The following is a 26,089-nucleotide window of genomic DNA, read 5'->3' on the forward strand; positions in this document are numbered from 1 at the left end:
TTGTACTATTCACCCACAGTCCAGGCCTCTCTTTCCAATGCCTCTCTCTTCAGGTCCGCCTCCACTCCTCTCCTCCGAGCTCTGTCCTTCTTCCACCCGACCAGCCATCGAATGGAGGGAGGTGGCCCCTTTTATAATCACCCGGATGTGCTCCAGGTGCCTCCCAATGAGCGCCGGCCGACACTCCCTGGTGTGGCAGAAGCACTCCAGGTGTCCCTGGTCTTCTTCCCCCCAGCACTTCCGGGTGTGGCATTCGGGCGCCCCCTGGCTGTGACCATGGGCCCCTATAGGGTTGAACTTCTAAGCTCTGTTCCCGTGGACCCCAAAGCCACCAGGGTGGTTGCCCCCTCATGGTCTGGACAGTGGCGTAGCTAGGGGGGGCAAGGGGGGACATCTGTCCCCGGGCGCAGCATTCAGGGGGCACCGAATTGATGTTCCCCATTGCATTTTGGCAAATAGGAGGGGGCGCGATATCTTCAGTTGTCCCCGGGTGCTGAAAACCCTAGCTACACCTCTGGGTCTGGATGAGGCGTAAGCCCTCCTCCGGTCCTTCTGGGCATCTGTAGATAGGGTCATGGGGAAGCTGGAATCCTAGAAAAGATCCCTGGACAGGTTGGGGTGAACACAAATACATACACATACAAACATCAGGGGCCAATTTAGCATCACCAATTCACCCAACTTGCATGTCATTGAAATTTGGAAGAAAACCAGAGCACCTGGTTGAAACCCAAATGGACACAGAAAGAACACACAAATCCATACACGGAGCACCCATGACTTAAAGGGCAACTACAGGGCTGCAATACATATAGACATACATATATGTATTGTCAGACACACTTGAAAAGAGTGCATCTACAGGGCTCTGATAAGTAAATATTTATAGTCAGACATGTGTGCATAGAGAGTAAACACATGGCTTTCATAAAATGGACAATACCAATCCTGAGCATGAGAGGACATTGTCAGTAACAACTTCTCTTCTTTCATCTCCTAAACAGACCAGCCTCAATAATTCTGACGTCATATTCTGCCTTGGACAGGATATAAACTAAAATTATCTCTGGAAGTCGGCATCCAGGTTGGAACCTACCACTGACCCTAAGCCTTAACCCCAACCCTAACCCTGACCTGGCAGCTCTGGGTACAAAGCAGGACACAGCTCTGACCCAGCCTCCAAGGAACAGAATTGTCCACTTACTCACACACCAATCAAGAATTACCAATTAATCTTATCTGTACTTTTCTTTGAATGTGGGATGAAACAGGAATATCAGGAAGAATTAAGACAAGAATAACATGGAAACTCCACTCAAACAATACCCAGGCACAGAATCTGAGCACAGAATGCACTACCCACTGCTCCACTATCTGTATACACACATAATGAAATATACAATATACTGTATATGTTCATTGGTGGGACTCTCTCTATGTATACATATGCACAAACACCTACACTGCAATTACATCATTCCAACAAAAATGTATGTACAGTACATCTATTTTAATATCTACTTCTATGTAAACATATTTGGAGAGGAACAGAAATGTGTATGTGTATATTTAATTTTTTATATGGTTTCCTTGCTTTTTTCAGTTACTGTCATAATCTATCTATATGCATTAATATCTATATGCATCAATGTAAAGGACGCTTTCTAAGTATATCGTTCAGGGATAGTCTTTTCAGATTTTCATTCGTAAAAAGTAAAAGCAGGTTACAAAATTGTATACGCACAAAATCCCACATATTTGCATACAGTATACAGTATGTCCAAATAAATCATATATATTAAATATAAAATATATTTATATATATATATATATATATATATATATATATATATATATATATATATATATATATATATATATATGCACAGACAAATATAAACATGTGTGGATGGATGGATATGTATATATATATATATATATATATATATATATATAAATATTATTAAACCTTTAATACAAGTTACAAAATCTGTCTTTAGTTTTCCAAAAAAAAGTTTAATCATTTAAGAAAATGAAAATCTGAATTACTACATTTAGCGCAGAAAAACTTTAAACTTTCTTTCATCTTTTATTTAGCAGCTTTATTTGTAAAGAAAAAGCAGCATGTACAGTATGTATTGGTGAGCACCCAGCATAAGCCATAAAAAAAAAAGTTAGAGAGCGCAAAACAACAAAATAAATAAATAAATAAACCAACCGAAAAGAAGCGCAGTCCTGGTGCTCTGAAGCTGCCTTTCTGATGAGACCCAGCTGTGTAAATGAGACACAATGCCCTGAGCTCTCGAACAACAAAACCAGCTGACTTCCCTTCCATGCCACTGAAACAATACATTAATGATGTCTTTCTCACCAAGCTACAAAAGCATGTAAATACAGCTTACCAGTTTTCACAGAGGCAGAAAATAAATGAAGGATACCCTGGCAAGTCAAAGAGAAAAGCCTCGAGTAAAGCAGGAGCAAGTCTCTTTTATTTCTAGAGACTGCTTTCGGTGAGCCCGTCTTTAGTTTCTCTTTCTTTTAAATTCTCTTCTCACTGGCAGCCTCCTTGATTCTCTCTCACTGGAGTAAGCGCACCGTCCAAATGACAGGAGCATTCAGGATCCTCTTGGGTTTTTTTGGCTGACACTAGATGGCCGCTGCACATGAGTCCAGGGACAGTCTAAGAAAACAATCTCCCGCCAGCACACGCAGGCTGTCAGCCATGTGGACAAATGCTGTTCATCGCTTCTGGAGGCATCACTGATTGGCAATTAAGACAGGAGAAAGCCTACAGTAAGAAATATCTAGCGCTCTGTGAGTGAGGCACGTGGATGGCTGCTGATGCCTCCTAGTCACCTACAGTAGTTATTTGATTTGAGAAGGACTAAAAGAGGAAAGAGGGACTAATGTGCAAATAAGTGCAAGGGAAAAATCTACCTCTGATATAATTGCATAAAAATGTAACAGTGATTTTAATAAGAATGGTCTCTGTCTTCTATCTTTAGACTCAGTTTCTTAACAGCGTGGAGCACAGAAGCACTGGAAATTTTGATGGTTTTTAGGAAACACAAGAAGAATGGGAATTAACAACCATTTAGTTAAAGAAGCAATCATCAGAAAAGAGTTAGTTTGAAACTAAAAAAATGAAAAGAAAAATAGTAGTACAGTATTTTTAGCTGATGAAGCTGAACATCCAGAACATGACCTCCATTCTAATCTCCATTTTACTTTTTCATAGTGACATAAAGTTTTATCTGTATATTTTTTCTTGGAAAAATTACTTGTTCTTTCTTAGTAGTCTGGTAAAAAGCCCACTTTCAGGATGCTTGGCAACTGCAGATTTGCAAAGCGAGGATGGGTGTGCGAGTCTGAGCCTTGTGATACACAGGAATCCCTGCCAGTAATGGTTCCATCTACATACTGATGGATGTATTTTAATCAAGAAAAGAACAGTTAAATGGCTAAACTGAGGCAAAGGGTTCATATACACTCAGCTGACTATGTTGGAGGCCATTGAAAAGTATATTAGAATTGCTAGGTTAACATAGTGGCACGCTGGTTAGGGCAAAATGCCTGGAACCTTAATAATAATAATAAATTTTATTTAGAGCACCTTTCCCATGCTCAGGCAGTCTGTATTTGACTCCTGGTCTTGTCGCTATCTGCGTAGAGTTCTTCCACTCTCCACATGTCTGTTTGGGTTTACTGCACTGCTGCCTCATCTAGATTCTAATCCCACACCTCATTACGGTCTCTGTGAGGTTACACATTCTTCCATGTTTGTTTCAGTTTCCCATCAAGTATTCCAATTTTTCCCCCACATCCTAAAGACCCGCCTTTTAGCTTAATAAGCAGTTCTAAATTGTCCCCATGCAAGTAGTTGCCAAGGTGTGTGTGAGTTCCTCCTTTGTGCCTGACATTGACACGAATCTGAATTGGATTAAGGATGTTGCACAGTATATGTCAGTGTGCCACATCAGGACTGGATCCCCCATCAATGACATTATGATGGTAAAGGTACTATTGGAAAATGGAGAGACAAATAAAAACATTTTGGGACAAGAAGTCCTCATTTAACTTAAACAGAACCATGCTTTCTGAAGATGCTTTGTGGTTGTGTTCATGATAAAAAGCATAATCATATAATAATTTTGGCCAGATGGGTTTTAGAAAATTGCGGCACGGTGGCTCAGTGGTAGCGCTGCTGCCTCGCAGTTAGGAGACCCGGGTTCGCTTCCCAGGTCCTCCCTGCGTGGAGTTTGCATGTTCTCCTCGTGTCTGCGTGGGTTTCCTCCGGGCGCTCCAGTTTCCTCCCACAGTCCAAAGACATGCAGGTTAGGTGGATTGGCGATTCTAAATTGGCCCTGGTGTGTGCTTGGTGTGTGGGTGTGTTGGCACCCTGCCCAGGATTGGTTCCTGCCTTGTGCCCTGTGTTGGCTGGGATTGTCTCCAGCAGACCCCCGTGACCCTGTGTTCGGATTCAGTGGGTTGGAAAATGGATGGATGGATGGTTTTGGACAAAGAGTAACAATAATTTGTTAGAGTAGTGGGCGGTGATAGCGCTGCTGCATCACAACAAGGAGGTTCACAAATCCTGTGTTCCCCCCATGTGGAGTTTGCTTGTTCGTTATGTGTGTGCATGGGTTTCCTATGGGTGCTCCAGTTTCCTCTCACAGTCCAGAGACAGGTGAACTGGTAATGTTAAATTGGTAAGAGAGAGAATATTTGTGGTCACCCTGTGATGGACTGGCATCCTCTCTCGGGATTGTTCCTGCACTGTACCCTATGCTTACTGTGACAAGCAGGTGAAGAAATTGGGTAGACGTTAAAATAGAGCATTTCTTAGTACATGGCTGAGAAATATTTTTCCCTATTTGGAAATATTCTAATTAGCGATAGATAGATAGATAGATAGATAGATAGATAGATAGATAGATAGATAGATAGATAGATAGATAGATAGATAGATAGATAGATAGATAGATAGATAGATATGAAAGACATTACATAAAAATAGACACACACACATGTATGGGAGTTGCTGTTTGAAATATAGCCTACAGTAAAACACAGCTGTGAAAGGCACTATATGAAATAATGAGTGCTATAGCAGCTGTTCCCAGTTATATATTTCTGTATTTCAGGGCTGTGTAGTATGCTATTCCTGGCAAAACTAACTGTCATGACTCTTTTCTTTTCCCCAAAATCATGTGCTTTGGACAAGTTTTGCAAGTAAATTAGGGGGGATTGTCTACTAAAACCTTGAATTAAGCACACAATTACAGCCACAATACATATAATAGAGATAGAAGTGAAGGCAAAATAAAAAACTGCATTACCAGACCCCTCCACAGTGACATGTAAGTTGTAAACAGTACGTTTATTTCTCAAAGTATCCTGGAAAGTAAGAAACTAGGAAATTTGTCAGAGTCGCTAAAGGCAACAACATATCCTTGCCTGTGCACTTCATAAATTTCTAGATATCCCATACTTGTCCCATCCCTGTGTAAAATTTCTGCCTAAAGACATGGTGCACATGAATGAGAGCACCACAAAGTTGAACTTTATATGAATATATATGTTGAAAGAGTACTTGCCCTTTACGGTTTAGATTGAGGATCCGAGTTCTGGTTTCAAGCCTCTCTGTCTCCAGCCCTGCTGCTGTTGCTAAGGCTCATTATAATCACTTCTGTGCAGCAACGGGTGCATACAGCAAGGGAGCACTCTCATATGAGCGAGTCTTTCAAATCTCAGATAAAAGATCGCTTGTCTCCTGTTTTGGCTTCTCATTTACTGACTGTTCCTGCTGCCACTCCTCACTGCACAGTCGTCTCAAGCAATATGAAGAATGTGTGAAGATTAAAAAAAAGCAAAACAATACATTTACAAGAAGGGAAGTGGTGCCACTTCAGTTACCCAGTGACCTGAAAAACACAACCTAAACTGATGATTTGAAGGATAAAGCCCCTGTGGACCTCATTCAGGAGAATGAGCTTTTATGGCATTAGTGGCTTAGATCAAATATTAAAGAGAAAAAAATGCAACTTAAGCAAAAAGTATTCAGCCAACAAAGTGCCAACAGAAGATAACCATTTCACGTTAATTTTAAAATCAAGAAGGAAGATTAAAAGAGGCTCAGACAGTATACAGTTAATGATGGGCTTCACACGTAAAGTGTAAAAAAATGCTTTTTGTATGAACTCCATGTTAGTCACTTTCTTGGCCCTCTGTATTTAAAAGACAATAACTACTTCTGTTATAGGCATACATTGGTTTCAAATATTGTTACATATTAAAATGCACAAATTTCTACTGAATGAGTCCTCGCCAAGTCTACTTACATCAGTAAGTATTCCTAATTATTTAATTATATTGATTTGAAACTAGAGTTTATCTTAATTATTGTTAGTAGTGTGTATTTAGCAGGCACCTTTTATTCACAATTTTAACCAACTGTGTTACTGAATGGAACTCAAGCAGGTTAAGAAATTGTTTGGGGATCCTACTATGACTCAAAGGAGGGGATCATCTCCCAATCTCACAGTTTAAAGACCTGAGCCGGAGTTAGTACTAAAAAATCACAATAGACAAAAATATAAATGTGAGAGCACTTTGGGGCCGGAATCATGTTACCCATTCATAAAAAGCTTTGACTATAAATGCAAAGTTCTGGGAATGACCAGTCACAGTTACTCCAACACCAGAATGTAGTATTTGTAAATATTACACGTCACAACAAGGCTCAGAGCAGACCACATGCCATTAATGTCCAAATTACTGACCAGTATGGACAGTCAACCAGCACAAAAATACTGTGGTGTGCAACCCTGGCTTCAAACTAAGAGTAAGAAATATTTTATCTGGAATAAGACAGACAGACAGACAGATGGACAAACAGATAGATAGATAGATAGATAGATAGATAGATAGATAGATAGATAGATAGATAGATAGATAGATAGATAGATAGATAGATAGATAGATAGATAGATAGATAGATAGATAGATAGATAGATAGATACTATAAACTGAGATGCTGTTTATTAGGTTCACTTATCTAGTAGCATGATGTTATGTTGTTTCTCCTTTGGACTTCAGAACAGCATGAATTTATTTAACCATGAACTCCACAAGATACTAAATTTGTTGTCCAAGCTTGCTGTACCATCCAGAAATGATTGTGCTGCATAGTTGTTGTAGATTGGATAGTCATTTCCACCTCAACCTAAAGATGCCTGATGGGCTTAATATCCAATAACTTATACAGAACACTTAAAACCTGCAATTGTGTTCCTGAAACCATTCAGCAACAACACATACCTTGTGACATGGGACAGTATCATGCTGGCAGTGTCCATCCGAATGTGGAAAAATGTAGCTATGAAGAGATTAACTTGGTCAGCAGCTATGTTCAGATACACCTTACTGTTCAGACTTTCTTCAGTGGGTTTCAGGGGCCCTAATCTTTGCCAAGGAAAATATTCCCCACACCATCACACTGCCACCGCTAGCCTGTATTGTTGGCACCAAAGAGGATAGCTCCATGGACTCCATGTTGCTTGCACCTAATTCTGATCCATCCATCATCATGATGCAAAAGGAACCTCCAGTCCCCAACAGTTCAGTTTTGATGCTTCTGTGTGCACTGGAGACACTTGCTTGTGTTTTGCTGACAACATAGGCACCTGACAGAGTCTTCAACTGTTGTACCCCATTAGAGAAAACTGTGATAAAAGCAGTGTGATGATAAATTCAGATGTGATTTGGCTGGTTATGGCCTCTCTGTTTGCTTTCTTGCTTTGCACCATTCCCATTTAATCAACAAGCTGTTTTCATCCATTGGATCGCTTATCTCTGGTAGTTTTTTTTTTCTTTTCAACATTCTCAGTAAATTCTTAAAATGTGTGTAAAAGTCCCATGAAGACAGTTGTTTGAGAGATGTTACCATTGACAAGGTTTGTGCCAGTCACGACACTAGAGTCACTCATTTTGGCCATTCCATTACTAAGCTTAACACTGAATTATGCTAGATATTCTGTTGTTTTTAAATTACACGTGACATCTGCCATATTGGAAAAAAGAGTTTTTGTGAATTCTCTGGTTACCTAAATACCTGCAATCTCAGTGTATAAAATAAATCTAGATAGATAGATAGATAGATAGATAGATAGATAGATAGATAGATAGATAGATAGATAGATAGATAGATAGATAGATAGATAGATAGATAGATAGATAGATAGATAGATAGATAGATAGATATGGAAGGCACTATAGGCTCAAGTCAATTTACCAAGGTACATTTTCTGTTTTTCTTTCTTATCTGATTGAACTTTTTATCACATATGCTTTAGGACAATGGTGTGTGCTATTCTGATCTATAAGCTTCCACACACACACAGAACATTTGGGACTGAAAACAAAGGGGAGTGGAATTCTGGACCAAAACAGTTAGTCCTGTTGAGCTGTATCTTAACTGCAGTCCAACTGAACTCCCCATTTTGTACTTTATGTTCTTATGAACGGTTTATGAGAGGCTGGAAAATAATCAAGCATTAACTATTGGCCTTTTTTGCCTGTTGGTACTTTCTACAGTCTTTTACTTAGACACTTCTGCATTATTTTTCTCATTAAGTACTAATATGACAAAAAACACAACTGGTGAAAAGGAAAAAATAAAAAGGAAGTCTTCATACACCCTACAGCACAACATATGAATGGCATTCCATGAAAAACAAAATGTGAACTTGCCGCAGTTATCCTCTCTACTGACTAACAATGGAATCAGTAAATCAGCACTGATCCCGCCTGGTGCTGTTTTCCATGGAGGCATTCTTTTAGGCATGAATCATGCTGTACCGCTGAGGGCTTGGCCACATCAGACTTGCATAAAAGTGTGTCAAGCCGTGAGCACACGGAAAAGAGCAGCGCGTCCAAGGCACACTGGATGCAAATCTGAGTCAAGGGGGATGTTGTAGCAGAGGCCTCTCTGACATCCTGAACCACGTTCCTAGCATGTAGGTTTGAACCCCAGAGGCACCAAGCTGCCAGTCTCAATTAACAACAATAGGTAGCCGAGGAACTGGAGAAAAGTGTTAGCTATGCCAAAGCCCATTTTGGAACCTCAATCACGTCTCTCTGCCTCAGCTCGACACTTTCATTTGTTTCACCATCCCATGGATCTCTCAATGTTAAAAATACCATTTGTTGAGCAAAAGTCATATGAATTATTTTTACCCTACATAATAAAACAGTATAAAGCTTTCATAATAAAGCAGTGCTTAAATTGTGTTGATAATTATTGCAATCTTAAAAATTTTTCATCATAGAGCTACTTATTCATCTGTCAATCTTCTCAGCTCACTTTTCCTTTAAGGATCACAGGGAGCCAGACACTATCCTGGCATCATTAGACACACCAAAACGACAGACTCACATATCCTTTCCATAACTTAAATTAGATCTGCAGCGTAACCTGCCACAGAAGATAAATATCCATCCTGCCATTCATTTATTAAAGTCTTTCTATCCAACTTTATGAATGACAGGGGAATGGAGTCTACCCAGGCAGCACTGGGCAGAAGAGAGACGTCAGTCTGTCAGGGGATGCACTCACACACTTTCACATATACAGTACACACCTAATTATTCAAATGGGGCTAGTTCTGTGAGGGTGTTTATACCCTCAGGCATCAGACTTTATAATAAGTCATCCCACGGATAAGGTGTTACTGTAACCCTATGAGGAAAATGGTATTGAGCTGGTCTGGCAGACATCTTAACAGACAATGATGCTATGAGCAAAATACTGTGGCAATGACTGACATCGTGTACTGAGCTACTGTAAATCACTGGTATGTACAATTCTGATCACTTTGCATCTCATAAATACCTACACTTTGGGAATTTACTTCTAGATTTTTAATGTTATATGTATATGTATGCCTTGTTAACATGTGGTGCCTTTTTATGTCTCCTGTGGCAAACTTGTAATATCTATCTATCTATCTATCTATCTATCTATCTATCTATCTATCTATCTATCTATCTATCTATCTATCTATCTATCTATCTATCTAATTCCAAGTCAGCTGTTAACACAACTTGCAATAGAATTAGCCACTACACCATTTTTTGGTTTTACAGGAATTCTTCATTTTGAAAAGGCAAATATGCATTCTCGGATGTTCTGCCCTGGGTTGATTCCTACGTTATGCCAGTGCTGGCCCCAAGATCCTGAACCGGTGTAATCAGGCTCTATAAAATGTGGATTGAACAATGAATCCAAAGAAGCAAGTCTGGAGAAAGGTCTTTTACACCTTCTCCTCTGGATGGCAGGAAAATAATATTGTACTAGCTGTGTAAGCCCGTGCTGTAAAAAGTCCGGGGTCCTAGAAACTATTGAAATCGTCAGAAAAAAACCTGAAATGTAGAGATGTCAGATAATTGAAAGGAATTACTCTGTGCATTTCTCTCCTAGGAGGATTCATTTTGCCGACGTGCTCGCATTACTTGTGCATTAGCGGCAGGAGGAAAAGTAAAAGGGATAACTTTTTGCTGATGTTAGCAGCTAAGCGACTTTGTCTTTGTTCAGAGGTTTTGTTTTGCCGTCGTGCTCGCCTCGCTTGTGTATTAGTGACGGGAGGAAAAGTTAAAGGGATACCGTTTTGCTGATGTTAGCGGCTAAGCGACTTTGTCTTTCTTCTGAGGTTTCATTTTGCTGACGTGCTGGCCCTGCTTGTGTTATTAGCAGCTAAGTGAGTTTTCTGTTTCCTCGGAGGTTTAGCCCTTACCTTGACTCCACCTCTCACTTCCAGGCCATACAGACACACACACACTTGCATTCGGAGACGTTTATATATAAGATTCAGAACTGTCTTGGTCAAATCTAAGGTAGCGTGACATGAGAGTCAGGACAGGATGTCCAAAGAATGCTTTAAACCACATAAAACTGGACATTCACAGTTTTATTCAAATGCAATGTACAGTGCATCCAGAAAGTATTCACAGTGCATCACTTTTTCCACATTTTGTTATGTTACAGCCTTATTCCAAAATGTATTAAATTCATTTTTTTCCTCAGAATTCTACACACAACACCCCATAATGACAACATGAAAAAAGTTTACTTGAGGTTTTTGCAAATTTATTAAAAATAAAAAAACTGAGAAATCACATGTACATAAGTATTCACAGCCTTTGCTCAATACTTTGTCGATGCACCTTTGGCAGCAATTACAGCCTCAAGTCTTGTTGAATATGATGCCACAAGCTTGGCACACCTATCCTTGGCCAGTTTCGCCCATTCCTCTTTGCAGCACCTCTCAAGCTCCATCAGGTTGGATGGGAAGCGTTGGTGCACAGCCATTTTAAGATCTCTCCAGAGATGTTCAATCGGATTCAAGTCTGGGTTCCGGCTGGGCCACTCAAGGACATTAACAGAGTTGTCCTGAAGCCACTCCTTTGATATCTTGGCTGTGTGCTTAGGGTTGTTGTCCTGCTGAAAGATGAACCGTTGCCCCAGTCTGAGGTCAAGAGCGCTCTGGAGCAGGTTTTCATCCAGGATGTCTCTGTACATTGCTGCAGTCATCTTTCCCTTTATCCTGACTAGTCTCCCAGTTCCTGCCGCTGAAAAACATCCCCACAGCATGATGCTGCCACCACCATGCTTCACTGTAGGGATGGTGCCAGGTTTCCTCCAAACGTGACGCCTGGCATTCACACCAAAGAGTTCAATCTTTGTCTCATCAGACCAGAGAATTTTCTTTCTCATGGTCTGAGAGTCCTTCAGGTGCCTTTTGGCAAACTCCAGGCGGGCTACCATGTGCCTTTTACTAAGGAGTGGCTTCCGTCTGGCCACTCTACCATACAGGTCTGATTGGTGGATTGCTGCAGAGATGGTTGTCCTTCTGGAAGGTGCTCCTCTCTCCACAGAGGACCTCTGGAGCTCTGACAGAGTGACCATCGGGTTCTTGGTCACCTCCCTGACTAAGGCCCTTCTGCCCCGATCACGCAGTTTAGATGGCCAGCCAGCTCTAGGAAGAGTCCTGGTGGCTTCGAACTTCTTTCACTTATGGATGATGGAGGCCACTGTGCTCATTGGGTCCTTCAAAGCAGCAGAAATTATTCTGTAACCTTCCCCAGATTTGTGCCTCAAGACAATCCTGTCTCGGAGGTCTACAGACAATTCCTTTGACTTCATGCTTGGTTTGTGCTCTGACATTAACTGTCAACTGTGGAACCTTATATAGACAGGTGTGTGCCTTTCCAAATCATGTCCAGTCAACTGAATTTACCACAGGTGGACTCCAATTAAGCTGCAGAAACATCTCAAGGATGATCAGGGGAAACAGGATGCACCTGAGCTCAATTTCGAGCTTCACGGCAAAGGCTGAGAATACTTATGTACATGTGCTTTCAATTTTTTTATTTTTAATAAATTTGCAAAAACCTCAAGTAAACTTTTTTCATGTTGTCATTATGGGGTGTTGTGTGTAGAATTCTGAGGAAAAAAATGAATTTAATCCATTTTGGAATAAGACTGTAACATAACAAAATGTGGAAAAAGTGATGTGCTGTGAATACTTTCCGGATGCACTGCAAGTTTTAGTTCACATGTAATTTCAGAACTGACAGCAAACAGCCAAAATGAGCAACCCATCGAGGAAGGGGCAGCCATTCAAATGAAGGCATGTCATTCGAGTCATGCCCCTATTTCCAGCAGGTGAATTAAACCCTTAGTCCAGTTCAAAATCACATTGATCTAAAGGTTTCTCAATTCATAAACCAATTACAGTTAAGTGAAATGATTTGCACAAAATAGAATTTCCAATGAAACTCAATTTTACACACAAAAAAAAACCAAATAATAAAAAACTGTTTCACTTCCAGTGAAATTCATGCTATTGACATAAGAAGAACAAGATTTAGTTCCTGCCTGGAAGCATTTTCATATATTAATTATGCATGCATATTCCTGTCATTTAGTATTCCAATAATTATCTCCTGTGAAAAAAAACAACAAAGGGTATACGGAGAATTGATTTAGTGGTGTGGAACGCATTGCATTGGTTACACCATTGCAGAAATGAACATGGGTGTGACGATGCAGGTCCGCTCCATGATCCCAACGTCCTTACGGGGAGCCCTGAACCCGACACCGTCAGTAATGTCACCGAGATGACCTGACATATGAGGACAATTCTGTAATGAAGCCAGGGGATATTTCCAAAAAGCGACAAAGCGCTTTTATTAAAACAATAATCACAGTGTCCAAACAAAAAGTGCATCAGATTCAGTAAATAAATCATAAAACCAAATGTTCAGTAGGGATAAAAAAAACCATAAATAAATCCTTTAAAATCCGAGGTTAAAAAATGCAGAAGTTAAAATGCAGTCTCTCTCTCCTTACTCTCCAGCCCACCTCCGTCTCTCATTCTCCCCGGCTCACCCACTGCTCCCGCAGCCGGTGGAGACCCAACAGCCACGAGCTCCTTTCAGCCGAACTCCGTCTTAGCTGCCTGCATGCATTGCTGCCAGACCGTCCGAGGTCGGCTCTCCTCCCTTCATCCTTCACGCTCCCGTAGTCACTCCTCAGATCCCTCGGGAGGACACCTGCCTTGCTCACCCCACTCACTCGAACATTCAGTGGGGTAGACTAGCCCCTAGAGTGGGCCAAACGCTCCTTTGCGGGTCCCCAGCTCGTTCTGTCTCCTGCTTCTAGGTGACCAGATCATCCTGCTTAGACTGCTCTTTCCCGTCCTTTAACCTCTTTTCTCTCTCTCCCTCCTCTCCTTTATCCATCTGTATCACCCCGCTTTCCTGATGTCGACCCATATATATAGCCCTGTCTGCCCCGTGCGCCTCCGTGGCTGCAGCGCCTTAATCACACGCCGCAGGAAGCCAATGAAGCAATTGAGAACAAACGCACCCACATGTGCAGGTGTGACTCACTCCAGCTACCTCATTAACTCCCTGCGGTCGTGCAATTGGAGAACGACCCGGCTATACGGATTAAAACCTGGCCCTTTTTTTTGAAGCCACAGACCTGTTATACCACAACGGGTAAACACGTAAACACAAGTATTCCATGTTTTCTACCCCATAAAAACTGAAATCTCAAGAAAATTGAACGTGATTGCCACGTTTCGTATGCAGGTCAAAACTGGACTGTTTCATTCCTCACTAGATGGGATGTTAGTTCAACTCATAGACACATTCATTCACACTGGAACAACATTAGAGATGACAGTCAGACAATTTCTAAGTAGATTCTAGTGGGAGATCAAACCAGGACATGACTACATCATTTAGCATTTTTCACAGTTTCTATAAATTAGATTATAGGGTTTATACATTGTGACCACAGAGTGTTTTATTCTTTATTTTGTATAATCATTTTTACATGTTTGCTGCTCCCCCAAAAAACTGAGTGAGTTTCACGACTACGATATCTCATGCAATGCCAATTTTGCAAAACTATATGTGAATGGAAACTTGCCTCTTTCTCTTATCACTAGATGGGATGTCAACACATAAATACACTCATTCTCACTGAGACAATATTAGCAGTGACAGTCGTGTTAAATTCTGCATAGAGAGCAGCAGGAGATCAAACCAAGTGCAAATCACACTATTTAACATTTTTCAAGTTTTCCGTAAATTACACTGTATTGTGTTTTCTGCCAAAGAAGGAGAAGAAGAGGGTGGAGACGTGTCCAGAGGCAGGAGGAAAGGAGGAAAGCAAAGAGAGTGGAACTGAGGATAGGAACTTTGAATGTTGGCAGTATGACTGATAAGGGGAGAGAGTTAGCAGATATGATGGAGAGAAGGAAGGTTTGTGCGTGCAAGAGACTAAATGGAAGGGAAGTAAGGCCAGGTTGATCTGAGGTGGATTCAGATTGTTCTATCATGGTGTGGATGGGAGGGGAAATGGGGTAGGAGTTATTCTGAAGGAACAGTATGTCAAGAGTGTTTTGGAGGTGAAAAGAGTGGAGATCATGAAGAGGAAGAGAGTGAGGGCAGAGCCAAGGATCAAATGGTGGAATTTGAAAAAGAAAGACTGCAAGATTGAGTTTCGGGAGGAGGTGAGACAGGCACTGGGTGACAGTGAAGAGTTACCAGACAGCTGGGAAACTACAGCAGATGTAGTAATTGTGACAGCAAGAAGTGTGCTTGGTGTGACATCTGGACAGAGGAAGAAGGAAAAGGAAACCTGGTGGTGGAATGGGGAAGTACAGGAGAGTATACAGAGGAAGAGGATGGCAAAGAAGAAGTGGGATAGTCAGAGAGATGCAGAAAGTAGACAAGGGTACAAGGAGATAAGGCACAAGGTGAAGAGAGAGGTGGAGAAGGCTAAAGAAAAGCATATGATGAGTTGTATGAAAGGTTGGACAGTAAGGAGGGAGAAAAGGACCTGTACCAATTGGCTAGACAGAGGGACCGAGCTGGGAAAGATGTGCAGCAGGGTAGGGTGATAAAAGATAAAGATGGAAATGTACTCATAAGCGAGGAGAGTGTGTTGAACAGATGGAAAGAGTACTTTGAGAGGCTGATGAATGAAGAGAATGCTAGAGGGAAGAGGTTGGATGATGTGGAGATAGTGAATCAGGAAGTGCAACGGATTAGCAAGGAAGAAGCTATGAAGAGGATGAAAAATGGAAAGGCCGTTGGTCCAGATGACATACCTGTGGAAGCATGGAACTGTTTAGAAGAGATGACAGTGGAGTTTTTAACCAGATTGTTTAATGGAATCTTGGAAAGTGAGAGGATGCCTGAGGAGTGGAGATGAAGTGTACTGGTGCCGATATTTAAGAATAAGGGGGATGTGCAGGACTGTAATAACTACAGGGGGGTAAAATTGATGAGCCACAGCATGAAGTTATGGGAAAGAGTAGTGGAAGCTAGTGAGGTGATGATTAGTGAGCAGCAGTATGGTTTCATGCCAAGAAAGACTACTACAAATGCGTTGTTTGCTCTGAGGATATTGATGGAGAAGTATAGAGAAGGACAGAAGGAGTTGCATTGTGTCTTTGTGGACCTGAGGAAAGCATATGACAAGGTGCCTTGTGAGAAGCTGTGGTATTGTATAAAGAAGTCGGGAGTGGCAGAGAAGTACGTAAGAGTTGTACAGGATATGTACGAGGGAAGTGTGACAGTGGTGAGGTCTGCGGAAGGAGTGACGGATGCATTCAAGGTAGAGGTGAGATTACATCAGGGATCGGCTCTGAGCCCTTTCTTATTTGCAATGGTGATGGACAGGTTGACAGACGAGATTAGACAGGAGTCCCCGTGGACTATGATGTCTGCTGATGACATTGTGATCTGTAGCGATAGTAGGGAGCAGGTTGAGGAGACCCTGGAGAGGTGGAGATATGCTCTAGAGACGAGAGGAATGAAGGTCAGTAAGAACAAGGCAGAATACATGTGTGTGAATGAGAGGGAGGTCCGTGGAATGGTGAGGATGCAGGGAGTAGAGTTAGTGAAGGTGGATGAGTTTAAATACTTGGGATCAGCAGTACAGAGTAATGGGGATTGTGGAAGAGAGGTGAAAAAGAGAGTGCAGGCAGGATGGAATGGATCGAGAAGAGTGTCAGGAGTGATTTGTGACAGACGGGTATCAGCAAGAGTGAAAGGGAAGGTCTACAGGATGGTAGTGAGACCAGCTATGTTATATGGGTTGGAGACGGTGGCATTGACCAGAAAGCAGGAGACAGAGCTGGAGGTGGCAGAGTTAAAGATACTAAGATTTGCACTGGGTGTGACGAGAATGGATAGGATTAAAAATGAGTACATTAGAGGGTCAGCTCAAGTTGGACGGTTGGGAGACAAAGTCAGCCGAGATTGCGTTGGTTTGGACATGTGCAGAGGAGAGATGCTGGGTATATTGGGAGAAGGATGCTAAGCTAGAGCTGCCAGGGAAGTGGAAAAGGGGAAGGCCTAAGAGAAGGTTTATGGATGTGGTGAGAGAGGACATGCAGGTGATGCGTGTAACAGAACAAGATGCAGAGGACAGAAAGATATCGAAGAAGATGATCCGTTGTGGCAACCCCTAACAGGAGCAGCCGAAAGAAGAAGAAGAAGACTGTGTTGTGTTTTTATCATTGTGATTACAGTGTGTTTTTTTGCATATTGTGTTTTATTCTTTATTTTATATACTGTATCATTTCAGTTTTTGAGTTGAGTGGATCATGTTGTGAATGTGTATTGTCCATCCATTCATTATTTAAGCTTCTCTTCTGTTCAGATCTGTTGCCTCACAGAGATTTATTTGTATATGGGGAGGGTTGAGTCCTATGTAGGTCTGAAAGTTCACGACAGCATCTTTAATCCATAGGGGCTCCATCTTCATTAACTCTAAACAGTAAAATATTTTCAGTATGTGCATGTAACATGGTGAACTTCTGTACTAATAAAATAAAACATTTGCATGGAAACCTCAAATACAGGCAGTGTGGTGCAGTGGTTAAGGCTTTGGACTTCAGACTTGGAGTTTGTGGCTTCATGTCCTGCTACTGACACTGTGTGACCTGAGCAAGTCGCTTCACCTGCCCAACTGAGAGAAGGAAAGAAATTTAAGCAATGGTATCTGAAATGTTATAAATCACCTTGGATAAAGGCATCAGGCAAATTTGTGAATAATAAAATAATAATGCATTTAAATCCTGTATCTGCCTTTTGAACCATAAGTGTATGTGTCAGTGAGTGACATGTTCTCACCAATGTGCTGCCTGATCTACAGAAGTAATAAAATGACTGTTTTTAATATGAGGAAAGGCAACGACTGAGTTAAAGACATGTATTTTTGATGACACACACACATTCTGTTAATGTGTATTCCATAAATAATTTGAAAATATGAAGTATAGCAATCCAGAGGCTTGTGGCTGAACACAGCATTGCTGTCCCTATTCATTCATTCTATCATTTATCCTTATGGATTAAAAGATGTAACCTTAATATTAAGACTGTATGAATTTTGGATTGAAAAATTGAAGAATACTAAAAAATATGACGAGATGAAGAAATTAATGCTCCAATTACACATTATTCAATTCAAAATCTGATTGCGAATATGTAAAATGACGGAAATGTTCCGGTGATTTAAATTTCAAAACATGTAAGGTTTTAATCTGAATATTTTAGTCAATCACTACACTGTATGTATAGTATATTTTTGCTGTATTCATTCCAGTAAGAGGTGATGAGTCTTCCAGAAAATTAAACTTTTTTTTTTTTTTTTTATTGAATGCATAAGGCACAATAAAATACAATTGACTGGGCAGTGCTAACAGATAACAAACATTCTGGTTGCTCCATATCATGGAAAGGTCTGGTAGCACTAAAGACGGGAACACATCAACTGCCTCTGGTTTCTTTCACTCCATCTATCTCCATTTCCAAGAAGCCCATTCATTTTTAATATTACTTTTATTATTAATTATCTATACATTTAATATTTCTTATGTGTTGCTTAGTTATTTAAGTTTCCTGAAACTATACAGTCCCCGTTTAACTAAATCCAGCTTTTTACTAGTTGTGATTTTGAGACGCTGGAAGTGACCCCTTTACACCAGGCATGGGTAGAACAGCAAAAGCCTGACAGCATCCAAAGTAGAGAGTACTTCAGTGATGGAGACTGAGTTTGCAATCGAATTCGAAGGCTCTCCCACCAAAAGCCGAACCAGGGCTGACTACTGTAAATAAGCGCTCTTCTACAATTCATATGGGTATCAACCTATTTAAAATGCTAAGGTCTGTCTGTCACACAAAAATCCCTGGGCCTTGAAGTTTAATTTTGGTCTCAATCAACAGCCCCAGCTATGAAATACACAACACGACCCATCAATTGGATGTACAGGTCTTTTCAGTGGCCATGAAATTAGGCTCCAACTCTTTCACACAGTAAGCAGAAACATGTAAGCCTGCCTTGGCTGACAGGAAAAACAAAGCGATGCACGCCACTGACAGGTAAAGCCACCCTTTTGTGTGACTTAATTGACAGAAAAAGAAAAGCGTCAATAACTGCTGATGGTGAAGTGTGTTCCATAGTCCAACTGATCGCCTTCATCGCACACCCAAGTGAGACACTTTGAAAGCAAAACAAAGTTCTGGATGCTGTTGCGTTATTTAAAGTTGAAATCACCTTCATTAGAGTGACCTGGCTTCCTATGTTTTGTGAAGACCACAATTCCAGCTGCTCAGTGTGAAGCCCATTGCACAGGCCGATCATACGAACGACAAGATGGACGGCAGTGCTACCTGCTAACTGTCAAATGTAACAAAAAAATAAGATGCAAACTAGCATGCCACAAAGAAGATCAAGACCCACAACCAATGCTCAGTATCAAGCCAAAAATAAGAAGAACCTTGGCAAAATGGCCTGGGCTTCTGTGTTTTGTGAGAGGCGCTTCTTCGAGGACTAGAAATGCGAGTGCTACTAGTTAATAAAAATGGTAATTATTATTGACTAGTAATGGCGCACTGCACAATAACGTGCAGTGAATACACTTGACTTGAGCATTCATAGTTTTCTTCCTCTTTCTCTGTACATTTATCATTCGTTTGCTCAGAGGTTGATGTGCTTGCTTCTTCCTGAGCAGTTCTCCTTTTCTCCACCCTAGCGGCCCACTTCTTCTCTTCTTTCATTGGCATCTTTTTGCATTAAAACTGATTAAGTCAGTGTTTGTGTTGCAATTACTTAGCATGTTTCCTTAATTTTTCCCTTAAGCTGGCACTTAAGTCTTCAATCTGCCCCAACAATAATTTAAGATATGAAGAGGTAGGGGAAGTGTTGGCGAAGTTGGTAGGGATGAGAACGGCACCCGTATGCATGTGCCGCACAGCTGCCCTTCTGGCAGCTGCCGAAAGTTGATTCTACAATAAAATAAAATAAAAATAAAAAGAGAAATAACCTTGGAGGTCAATCATTACCCCGAAAGCCGATAGTAGACGTCATGAGGTATATGTGTACCAAATTTCAGGTCAATAGTTCAAATGGTTTGCGAGCTACAGGTGATTTAAAATCCTGGACAGACAAATAGACAGCCATGGTATACATCAAGATATATTATTAAATGATTTGAAATAATAATGAGTTATTGTTACTTAACCCTTTTATATCTTCCAGGCCTACCATGTCTTTCTCTTGGAATAGACAGTTTGAGATTTAACTTTATTGCCTATTTTTATACTTAAATTCAACCAAAATTAGTTAGTATTTAACACTCCTGCTCTTATTTCATTTTTAGTTTTAATTACACTTTACACTGCCAATAGCAGGGTTCCTTTAACGTGGTTGGGGCACAACATAAATGGGCCTTGCTTTCTTTTGCACAGGGAGCTTCGAGTTGGAAGGCTGCTGGTGACAAGAGCTCAGAGGGTGGAAGGAGAGCCAAAGCAGCGGAAGGTGAGCAGGGGAAACATGTAATTGAGTAGCCAGGGGTTTAGGCCTTGGGGATGCAGAGATGTTATTATTTTTTTCTGTCTTTTGTTGCACTTTTCTGTTCATCCTGTATTATTTATTTAAGGCTTCTTATTAAAGCCTTTATTTTGTTTTTGTCATTTTCGACTCCTGTATTGGTGTTTGAGCTTGTGAGACGCCCCCTACAGGCCACACAGTACACACCATAAGGCAAACGTATGGATCACAAAAAGAGTCAGTGGAGGAAACTGAGTGGGCAGCCTTCGGCATTACAGTCCAATAATTAAGGTCATACTGAATTAATATCCGTCTCAAAATATTTGTAAGAGGTTGATTTCAATGAGTTAACAACCTACATAAAAATATTCTTGTCATATTAGGACCATGACATTTTCATGACAGGACATTAAGCCTTGATTGCTTTGCATAAAATCATTCCTAAAAGAAAGCAGAAGTTCAGTCCAGGGACCAAATTCCAGCCTTTCACATGATGCTACCAAGGTCTTCAATGACCTTGGCAGTAACAATGTATTTGCTTATTATTGTAAAAAGATATATACCAGTGGTGACCTGGCAGGATTACTACACGGGGCTTTTGAAACAAGAAGATTAAAAACAAATCCCCTCAGGTAATGTGATCCTGGCTGGTCCTGATGACTTGGGACTCTAATGTCATCAGAACATTGTGCTGTGGTCCTCCAATATCTTTCTGTCCCAAGGCTGCTCATCTGGGATCAGTAGAAAATCATCCAGTTAGATGCAGACTGCTGCATTCAAAATAATCAAGCTCAATTTCTGCAAAAAAACATTCCAGGATTTTCACTGATCTTAAAGGATAAAAAACAAAGCCCACCACTCCAAACAAGCATCACTCACTTTGATTCAAGCCACAAAGTGACTCAAGGTCAAGCCTAATTTAAAGAGTAACCAGGCCCAGACTTCTCTGTTTTCTGTTGCTGGAACATGATCTTCTTATTGAGCTAACGGTGACAAGAAATGCACTTTAAAAAAAAAAAAATCTAAGTTTAATTAATTTGCTCTTAAGTGTTACAGTTTCCTTTCATACAGTCAAGGAAAAAATACATTAACAAAATAAATTGTTCATGTTCAGAAACTTAGGTAGAAGAGAAGCAATGCTTGATTCATATTATATTAATTTAATATACAAAGAAACACTAAAGTGTGTACTTTGTGTCAAAATATTTCCTTTAACAGATGAACTCATTTAATTAGAAACTCAACAAGTGAACAAACTTAAAGAAAAACATTAATTTAATTTGAATTCAACGGCAAGATGTTAATAATTGATAGATAGATAGATAGATAGATAGATAGATAGATAGATAGATAGATAGATAGATAGATAGATAGATAGATAGATAGATAGATATGAAAGACATTACATAAAAATAGACACACACACATGTATGGGAATTGCTGATAGATAGAGTACAGTCTAGAAAAAAAAAGCTTTTTAAGTCTCATTTTACCACTAGACGTTCATTTTTTATAGAACATAAAACATAATTTATAGCCCCAATTACTTTAAATATGTCTATTTGATTAGTTAATTTATAATATGCAACTTTAACCTTCAATCTGCTATGAAAGAGCACCCTGTTCCAGCAGCAGTCAGTTTATTTTTATTTTTATTTCTTCAGGCTTTCAGAATGTCCACCTTACCCTAACCTAACAAAAAGTTTCCAAGTAAGCTTTTCTTTTCTGTTTTTTCTATAAACAGAACTTCCAAATATAAAAAGTTCAACAAAAAAAAACAAAAACTGTAACTTCTCAAACAATAAACCAAGTTGACTAAACAGAGGTGTTAACCTGGTACAGTATAGGAAAAAAATTATACATCATTTATTTTTGATAGCAAAATGGACACTGTACATACAGTAGCTGACTTCACCAGTATCCAGCATCATACCGGTCCTACTGTATATGGCTATTGAACACCCAAAAAAGCAAACTTATTGAATGGTGAAATGCAAAGTGCCTTTGCTCCACAGCACTAGAATTCCAATCGAGCTGTTAAAGCAAATTCTGATGTGTCTTGAGTGCATAATACAGTAAGGCTAGAGAGAATACTTTTTAAAAAAAGAGCTATGAATTACCAAGTGTCACATCCTTCACTGTAGGACCCCCAGTATTTTTTCTGTTGGAGGTTTATACAAAATCCTCCATGCTTGCGCAGCCGTGTCATGTAACTGCAAAGCATTCCTCCAGAGGGCTATCTGGGATATTCTTTAAATTAAAAAAATGAGATAATTTTTAGGACCAGTCATACATAGATAGATAGATAGATAGATAGATAGATAGATAGATAGATAGATAGATAGATAGATAGATAGATAGATAGATAGATAGATAGATAGATAGATAGATAGATAGATAGATAGATAGATAGATAGATAGATAGATAGATAGATAACCTGCATACATCAGGGGAGAAGCTGGAAGTAAACCAAGACTGTTTGCACATTCATACACACAGGCAGAGGACTACTTTAGAGAAATCAATTAATCATAAACATGCATCTTTAAGATGTGAGAAGTTACCCAGTTAATAACCTCATAAATGTGGAGAGAAGAGCCTAACTATACAGAGATAGTAGCTTAGCTAAGAAACAGACATGAGCTCCGGGATTTGTGACAGAACAGCACAACTTAACCATATTACAAAAACTTAAATGTTAATAAAGAAATCAAATATAAACAAGGTATGGCTAAATGCATGAATGAATGAATAAATAATGAAGAAAATGAATACAGATGAATCCAGAAAAAGTGCAAACTGTCATTTCAGCATTTCAGCACCTATTCCAGCAACACGATTTTCAAGGAGGAAATAAAAATGATACATTTACTTTTGTGGGGGATTTTAAAACAGGTTGCTAGGTCCTGATTAATTCAACTTTTTATACAGCCCCATGAACAGTCTGCACCATCACATTACACTTTGTAAGGTTTACAGAATTAAAGAATTAAGCAGTACAGCATTACATAGACAGACACACATAGCAGACCAAAGAAATGCTGACACCATAAGGAGTTTGGAGGTGCACGGTGAAGCTTTTACACAGCTAGTGTCAAATATGGCTATAAAGATATAAAATTATAAAACATTGATTCCCCTATCAGAAAAATGTAAGGCATATACTGTATATAGCTGACTCTATCAGTGTGCAGCATCATATTGTTCGAATATAAAAACTAAACATCCAAAAAAACAAACGTATTACTCTATGAAATGCATAGTGCCCTTTGCTCCTCAACCCAGGAATTCCAATTGAGCTGTTAAAGACAAACCCTGGTGTGTCGAGACTGCATAATACATTGTGTAAGTCAGAAATATTAAAGACCAAAACGCAGGCTTCAGCCACCGGGAGGTCACACATTAGGTGGAGACGCCCCTTCTGAGTGCTATAATGTGAATAGCTCTGGTGGCAAACAAGCCATTCCCAAGGCGCATAGCTGCTTCAGACAAAGAGCTGCACAAGGATAAACAAAGAGATCAGCGATCCCGGGGGAAGCGCTGATGGATCACACCGAATAGTCGAGCTTTAAACACAGCTGGGTCAAGTCTGAGCGGTCTCTCCGCACCATTGACTCTCAAATAAACATTATTTTTGAAGGGGGGAGAATGATCACAAAAAACTGTGGGGGTTCATATACCCTGACATAGAGTAGAATGAAAGTTGGATAATATATTTGTTGATAATTTGATGAAAAAACTCTGTAAAAGAGTAATTTTTCCAATAAAAATACACAATGACTGTATACCCTTTGGCAGCCCACTACTTATTATTGGTGTAGAGTACATGCTGTAATTAGTTGTGTAAATTGGCACGCGCTAATGTTGCAGAAACAATCCGGGCCTAATTAGGGGAAAAATGGAGAGCTCAGGTGTGCGTCTGCCCATATTAAATAGGGGGATTGGGAGATTTGCACAGGAGTGGCAGACTTGCAAGAGAAAGTTAACAAATGTTGGCTATAAATAAGACAGAACAGAGCTACTATAGTAGCCACCCACTACAGTTAATTGGGCTAAAAACAAGTACAACTCATTCTGTTGGAAATCACTTTCAAATAATCCACACAGTAAATCCATTTAGCCAAAGAGTGGTATGAGGAGTAAGGGAGTGTCATGTGTGTGCGCACAGGGGACAGCTTAAGGGCACTGGTGGTGGTAATTTCCCAAAACTGCAGGGACTGCCATTGTCTGCTATCACCTTTTCTTTTCTTCCCGCTGAAGACTGGAAGATTGATGGCTTTACCACCAGTGATGTCACTTTCGTTGTTCATCCACCTGGACCTACCTCTTTGCAAATAATATTTTTGGTTGTATTTTGTGGAGAGTATATAAAGTAAGCACAGGTCTGTTTGATTTCACTTGAGAGCCAAGCAACATAAAACTGCACATGAGAGAAACAATTTGCTTGTAAGTCTATGCCTGCAAGTTTCAGTGCCTGATCTTGTGATGTGTTTATGGTTATAGCAAAGTGGGAAATTGGAGATGTTTAAAAGAGAATAGAAAATTATTGGTAATCAGAAGTATTTTTGGTAGAAATTGCTAAAAAGAAAATGATTTGACCTTTTCTGTTGCCTGTCGATATTGAATTCTCTCTTATATGCCTGTGAAGAGCTATAACTTTCAATATATGGTTTCAAATTGTTATTTCTCTGGTTTCAGAATCCTGCATCAGACACTTTCTTATGGCATTGGAAGATCACAGATTTAAATTGGTTCACTTTCTAGAAGGTATATTATTTGAAAATTAATTTAAAAAATCAGGAGTGGTCTCCCCTAGACTTTCTCGTATACTCAGATATGGGGATGGATGTTTGAGGAGTAAACTGCAAGACAACGATTATATTTTTATATTATCTACATTAAAGAACCATCAACAACAAATCAAATCAAATTAATAAAATATTGAAAAGTTGAATAAATTGGACTCTGCAGCTGTAAGAATAAAAGGTAAAGTACCACTTCCGGTTAATGTAAATAGCCCAAAAGTTGACAGAAATCTACGTTTTGTACCTAATACTTGTATGCAAAATTTGGTTGACCTAAGTGAAAGCGTACTAAAGTTATTGTGTTTATATATTGTCAAACACTTGCGCATGGGAAGCAGTCTGAGGGCTTAAGTGGGAGTAAAACACAGAGTGGGGGGTTAATTCATTGTACTAATGCCTCTTCTTCCTCTCCTGCAGACCTCCAGAAGACAGACCCGCCTAAATCTCCTCCCACTTCCAGCAGCATTTCTCAACCCTGTTGACCTCACTTTCGCCCAAAGACACACCTCTTCCTGTCCCTCAACTATAAAGCTGGAGCATTTGTTTTAAGTTGCAGTCTCTGTTATGACTCAGTGCTTTATGATTACTCGTTGTTTGAGTTATTTTGTGCAAATCCGACACTATACAGGGAGGAATCCCCAAACTTTTATATTGTTTCTTGTCTTTTACTACAGTACTCACACAAACACACACACGCACACAGGCAGACACACAGACATAAATCCAAAAATGGTATTTTATTTTCGGACTCATCAAAATCTCGATATCGAATCTTTAGACGACTACAATACTTTCCCTATGCTTCGTATACGAGAAAGTAAAAAGGAAGAAGTAGCAGAAAATCTGACAAGGTGTAGCCTCAAC

General features: G+C 40.0%; 1 protein-coding gene across 3 annotated transcripts in view; it reads right to left on the reverse strand.

The window, feature by feature from the left end:
* The window catches only part of mid1 (midline 1), a 652,072-nt gene that overhangs the window by 374,101 nt on the left and 251,882 nt on the right, over positions 1–26,089 (reverse strand). The window contains exon 1 of one of the 3 annotated variants that reach the window (XM_051926811.1): positions 2,403–2,747. The exons of 1 other annotated variant lie outside the window; for it this stretch is intronic. The gene's annotated coding sequence lies outside the window, so the exon portion shown is untranslated. Of the gene's footprint in view, positions 1–2,218; positions 2,297–2,402; positions 2,748–26,089 lie in introns of those variants that run through there. One more of the 3 variants, XM_051926813.1, reaches the window with a different exon arrangement.

Source organism: Erpetoichthys calabaricus, chromosome 4, assembly GCF_900747795.2.
Source record: "Erpetoichthys calabaricus chromosome 4, fErpCal1.3, whole genome shotgun sequence".
Classification (NCBI taxonomy): domain Eukaryota; kingdom Metazoa; phylum Chordata; class Cladistia; order Polypteriformes; family Polypteridae; genus Erpetoichthys; species Erpetoichthys calabaricus.